The sequence below is a fragment of the Megalops cyprinoides genome, chromosome 22 (assembly GCF_013368585.1).
Source record: "Megalops cyprinoides isolate fMegCyp1 chromosome 22, fMegCyp1.pri, whole genome shotgun sequence".
Classification (NCBI taxonomy): Eukaryota; Metazoa; Chordata; class Actinopteri; order Elopiformes; family Megalopidae; genus Megalops; species Megalops cyprinoides.
This window is the reverse complement of record NC_050604.1, coordinates 26,765,802-26,771,353: the sequence shown is the minus strand read 5'-3', so window position 1 is coordinate 26,771,353 and position 5,552 is coordinate 26,765,802. Positions and strand designations below refer to the sequence as shown.

The window sequence follows — 5,552 nt, the reverse complement described above, 5'->3', positions numbered from 1 at the left end:
TACATGTTATATAGTTGTAGTATTACTACTTGCTAGTTTCGTTAGTAATGTTTTTGGAAGACACAGTGAGCATCTTATTCTGATATTTAAGGTAAGAGTACCGTAACAGATATTTACAATAACACCATATGCATCTTATTCTGGTATTTATAGTAACAGTTGTACTAGAGATAACATCCTATTCTGATATTTATGGTAAAAGCACACTCACGGATATTTTCAGTATCAGTTGGACTAGAGAGTATATCGTATTCTGATATTTACGGTAAAAGCACAGTCAAGAGTATTTACGGTACCATTTGGATACTAGTGTGCATCTTATTCTGATATTTACGGTAAAGGTGCGGTAACCGATATTTACGGTAACTGAATTCCCCGTCTCCTCCCAGTGCCCCCGCCTGTGCCGATGCGCTTCCCACTTCAAACTTATCGAAGGGGAGGCGAGGAAGAGAAAGGAACTATACGCCGAGACCAAACCACAAAGATAGCTGGGTGAGTCTTGGAATAATACTTGCAATAAATTTATTTCACTTCCACCTGGCTTGATGTTGTACTCCCTCGGGTGGCTGTAGAGTGTCTTGCCGCGTTAGACAACAGGAATTAAAAAAGCAAGACTTTATTCCCACCGATCGGATGGGTGGAGGATAGACGCCCAAATGTCCCGGGCAGTCTGCTCGGAAATGTGCATCGCAGCCTGTTTCGATAGGCCGGGACAGAGCTCCATGGACACGTAGCTGCTAGCTGGCTGGCTAAACTTGGGATGGACCGCTGCTGGCTGGCATGCTACGACTCCACGCTGGCATTTATCTGTATAGCCGGCAATGTGTCGTTACCTACACGCTAGCCAACTAACTCAGGCGCTTGTAATAGGCTGTACCTGGCTTTTATGCAGTTACCTGGCGATATTTATTACAGATGTTAGCCTGTTAGCTGCTAGCTAGGAGCAGTTCCAGCTTGGATATAGCTGGCCGTTGGATAACCCAGCTAGCTGTGTTGTTAGCTGCCTAGCTGGTTTCTTTGTGTCTGCTTTTAAACGTTAAGTATATCGATCGTAAATCAAACGAGTGGGTAACGTTAGCAAACTATCTAGTCTAGCAGCAAACCACATTTTTTCGCCAAAATTGTTGTCAAGTTGGCAAACTACCTGGCTAAACTATTCTATAACTGTGGCTAATCATACAACAGATCGTCTATATTTTAAATAAACGAACTCAAATCTCATTTGAAACAAGCCAGAAAAAAACGTCAGCCAGAAAACAATACACTTATTTAGTCGACTGGTTATCAGTATCTTTTAACATCCAGTCAAGTAACTAGCTATCAGCTAGCCAGCAAGTTACATAGGATAATGTTTTTATTTCGGTTAGCTTGTTAGCGAGTTTGCAGAACTGGAATGATATGGCTAACGTTAGATAATTTTAACATCTTTCACTAGACTGCTGTAATGACTTGTCTATACGGGTAACTGTAATGCAGGTACTGTAATGACTGGTGAGACAGGCAGTCGGCACGGCGAAGGCCCATCATACCTGGCTGGATGTGCGGAAAAGCATAGCTGGCCAGTAGCTCTAATGCTAAATCCCTCTCTATGGGACGATCTGTTGGCTTTTCCTGATTTCGGTAATCTTGATCGTACAGATTGCCAGCAAGCAAGTCTGCGTATATTCTGTCGATATGTCATTTGTGCTGCTTAACGCGGTTAGCCAAACAGTGATTGTCCCGTTTTGATGTGGTTGATGTGGGTGACTGAGCATTTGGGCGTTTTACCTTGTTAGCTGCATAACTTGGGGTTTTTGTTTGGCAGTTAGCTAGCTGGTTAGCTCGCTGGCTAATAAATCGTCTTTCGAGTTGATTTTGAATTCTGTAGCTGGCAGTGAATGCAGGGATATTAAGTCGGTCACACAAGACAGTTTTCTACTTTTAGGCATAGTACTAGCTAACTTATAGTTTATTCATTATGCGCAGCTACTGTCTGCCTTTGAAGAGATCGCTCTATCACTTGTCCTTTAGTGTACAGAGTCTCGCTTCATATGTTTTGAAAATCTTCTAATATTTCAAATGTGTGTCTTTTTTTAAGTTCGGTGACTGCAACCTTTGTACACCTACCGGAGACAGCTGACATCCAGCACATAAAGCGGTGCCTGTACCCTGCGAGGTAGGGCTTACTTTCCTCTGATCGTAACGGCTGTGAAGCTTTATCCGTATGCTCGGTCAGTCGGTAGTATATGAGCATGTCTTTAATGTATTGCGCATAGATTGGTATTATTGCAGCGTGTGGTTAGTGCAGTAGGAGAGAAAGTCACTTGGCTGGTCGCCTTTACTCGCTGGCGAATGCTCAGAAGCGGTGTGTTCGTGCTCCTGAGAGTACCAGCAGCCGGTTCGGTTGTTTTTCATGGTTCGGTTGACGTGAAAGCACATTTTGGATTTTGCGTTAATGGATTGTTTTTTCCCCACTCTGGTACCTTAGGAGAAATGTTTCCTGGCTGCAGTGCAGAATTTAGCCTTTAAGAAACTTGGCATCTTTGTAACTTTGACGTTTTAGAATCGGCGCACGGTAAAGTGTGACCGTTTTGCCCGCACGGTGCGCCTGTAACAATCTGTCAAGCGGTGAAGCTGTTCGCGACTTAAGGAGAGAAATGAATGTCATCGAAGGTGCGTTGAAGTTCAAGTGGTACGATCTCCAAGGAAAAAACAGTTTGTTGGGTCAGTAAAGAAACCTCTGTAGAGCAAGGACCAGGCGTGGGCCATTCATACTTTAGAAGTGAAACACAGCTTGACGAATTGCAAGCACCCTCTCTCTGAATTAAACAGCTGGTGTGAAGGAGCGCGGCGCCTGTAGGTTAACGGTGAAGTGCAGGAACTGCTTGTGCGTCGCTGCTTCGCCACTGTGGTTTCCCCCAAACCACGGAATATTTCGCTTCTTTTGCTTAAAAATGCTGCAATATCATGTGTCGTGAATTATCATCTGCGCTCTAGCTTACAAACATCACAAATACTATCTCCCCAGCGTCTGACGAGCTTCACGTCTGATGTGCAACAGCGTGGAATGTTTTGGATTTTTACGCATTCCAGATGGCCGCAGGCATGGGCCACTGCTTCGCTCCGACCGAGGGAGGGCGAGTCCACGCAAGATTTTCCGTTTCATGTCGGACAGGAGTCGAGGGGTCACTCCAAAGCACTGTGAATGACTTGAGAGTTGTACACGGGTTGTGCGTTTTTGATGCGGCAGCAGTAGTATTGCAGTAAAATGAAGAGAATTTAGTGTCTGTGCATCCGGTTCAGCCAGGCGCACCAATCTGAGCTATGCTAATGACGGGTTTCGTGTTTCTGTGCGGGTCAGTGTGTGTGAGAAAAGGGCTGGGATCTGTGTGTTGTCCTGTAATCTGTCACCTCGGGTACAGCGTTGGGTGTTTTTCCTGATCAGCATTGTGCCGTTTCTCACACTGGCCTCTTCTGCGCGTGTAATCGCACAGTGTCAGGAATGGAGCTCGAGTGAGATTCCTGGAATTTCAGTAGGTGATGGCTCATTACCTGGGGGAGAGACACAGGGGAGGCGCCTCTTTCCTTTGCCTCGGGGGTGAAAACAGGATGTGACGTGTAGATGAGTTTTTTGAATTTACTGAACTCTGTCTTGTTCACACAACTCTGGTGCGTAGTGTGATTCTGGTGCGTAGTCATTTTCCTTTCCCCTTCCTTGACCTGCATTCTGGGCGCGGCCGCGGTCCAAAGTTCAGAGGGGCTTTTGAAATGAGGGCAACTCCCCTTTCTCTTTCTTTAAAGTAAATAACGCTGAGCTGGCGGCTCTGTGGCCTCTGCCTGCCGGCTCTCTCGCGTGGCCCCTCCCCTCAGCTCAGGTCTGATTATGTTTCAGGTAAGGAACTCTGGACTGCTGCTCAAGTTACTTTTCTCTTTGCGCCCACTGCTCCCTCCTCTGATTGGTTCAGATGTCCAATGTGACACAGCCAGCCAATGAGAAGCCGCTGTTTACGTGGAGAAGTAATCACCCTTTTTCTGCACAGCCACCTGCCTGCCACAGATCTGTACTCCCTCCGCTCCGTTCATAAGCAGGTGGTTACAGCAGCGTATCCCATCCAGTCGCAGCGGTCTGCAGGTGTGGGCAGCTGCGACAGCTGCACAAATTCCTACATATGAGGGATATGCAGTTCATTTCATTTGATATGCAAAGACTCTGTGGCTCCCAAAGTTGAATATTCAAAAACTTGAAACTGCTTCTTTTCCGTCGTCGCGCTGTACGAAGCTGCAGTTGTTTGTGTGTAAATTCCGCCAGGCTGCAGTGGAGAGTGTGGGCTCCGGCCAGCTGGGTGCTCTGTCTCTGGGTTAATGATCCACAGGGCGTTATATAAGCACACTCTGGGAGGAGCAGGCTACAGCCAGCAGCCGTTTCGCTGCACACCAGCGTGCCCCTGTGGCTTCCTCATGTCCCTCTGTCTGTACGCCAGTCTGTCCGCTCCTCGGCGCTGGTCTGACACGGCCCTGCCTCAGACTGCCTCACTGCCGTTGCTTTGGCTGCTGTCTGTGCTGAGGGGATTTTTATAATGAGCCATGTTGTGGTCTTTTGTGGTGTACTGTCTGTTTGTGTGTGTGTGTGCGCGCGCATTTGTGTGTACGTGTGTGTGTGTGAGTGGCTTTTCTCGGAATCCGTTTCACTGAGTCTGGGTACGGGTGTGTTTGTTTAGGCTCCAGGCTGTAAGTGGATTAGCAGTCTAATATGCTAGCAATCGCATTAGCAGACACAATTAAACCTGTAAATAAAATTACACTGCATTAGCACGGCCTCCTACCACTGCTGCCAGTGCCACCTCTGAGGAAAGGCTTTCTCCGTCTCTCTCTCCCTGTCTCCCTTTCCGCCCACCATTCCTCCTCTATCGCCCATTTCTATGGTAAATATTGTAAGCTGTGTAGCATATTCCACACTGTGAGCATCTCACAAAGCTGGGGCAGGTGTAAGGAGATGAGATGGCGTTTGGCCTGAAAGTGGTCAGCAGATAGCCTTTCTCTGCTGCGCTCTGGTCTGGGCGTGTTACAGGCCATGAGTGATGATGTAATAATAGTCCTGTAACCAGTGTTGGAGTGGATGTGTGATGTCATCATAACCCTGTATCCAGTGCTGGAGCGAGCGGATGATGTCATCATAGCCCTGTATCCAGTGCTGGAGCGAGCGGATGATGTCATCATAGCCTTGTATCCAGTGCTGGAGCTCAGGCTGAGGGCTGATGTGTTCCCATTGACTGGAGTCAATAAACATCACATTTCTGTCACATAGTCATAAGTGTTTAGTAAAAATTCTGTCTGTGAAGCTAACTTGCTGCGTATCCTTATATGCAGCATGAAATGCTCCTGCAAGTGACATTTATGTTTTTATATGACCTTTGTAATCTACAGTCGTAGTTCATACAACCAGGGAGAACCGTGATCTTGATTATCCAGCAGTTTTGTTGTTCATTCTTCCATTTCGGGGTTTGCATTACTGATGTTGTGTTGTATTCCTGCAGCAGGACAGTATCAGTCAGTTGAAGTCAGCTGCAGCCAAG

At 46.8% G+C, this 5,552-nt stretch overlaps 1 protein-coding gene across 6 annotated transcripts in view; it reads left to right on the top strand.

The window, feature by feature from the left end:
* Positions 1–420: 420 nt before the first annotated feature.
* The window catches only part of LOC118769916 (catenin delta-1-like), a 31,237-nt gene continuing 26,105 nt past the window's right edge, over positions 421–5,552 (top strand). For 4 of the 6 annotated variants that reach the window (XM_036517323.1, XM_036517325.1, XM_036517322.1 and 1 more), the window contains exons 1-2: positions 424–492; positions 2,078–2,155. The gene's annotated coding sequence lies outside the window, so the exon portion shown is untranslated. Of the gene's footprint in view, positions 493–2,077; positions 2,156–5,552 lie in introns of all 6 variants that reach the window. The other 2 variants (XM_036517328.1, XM_036517326.1) reach the window with 2 other exon arrangements.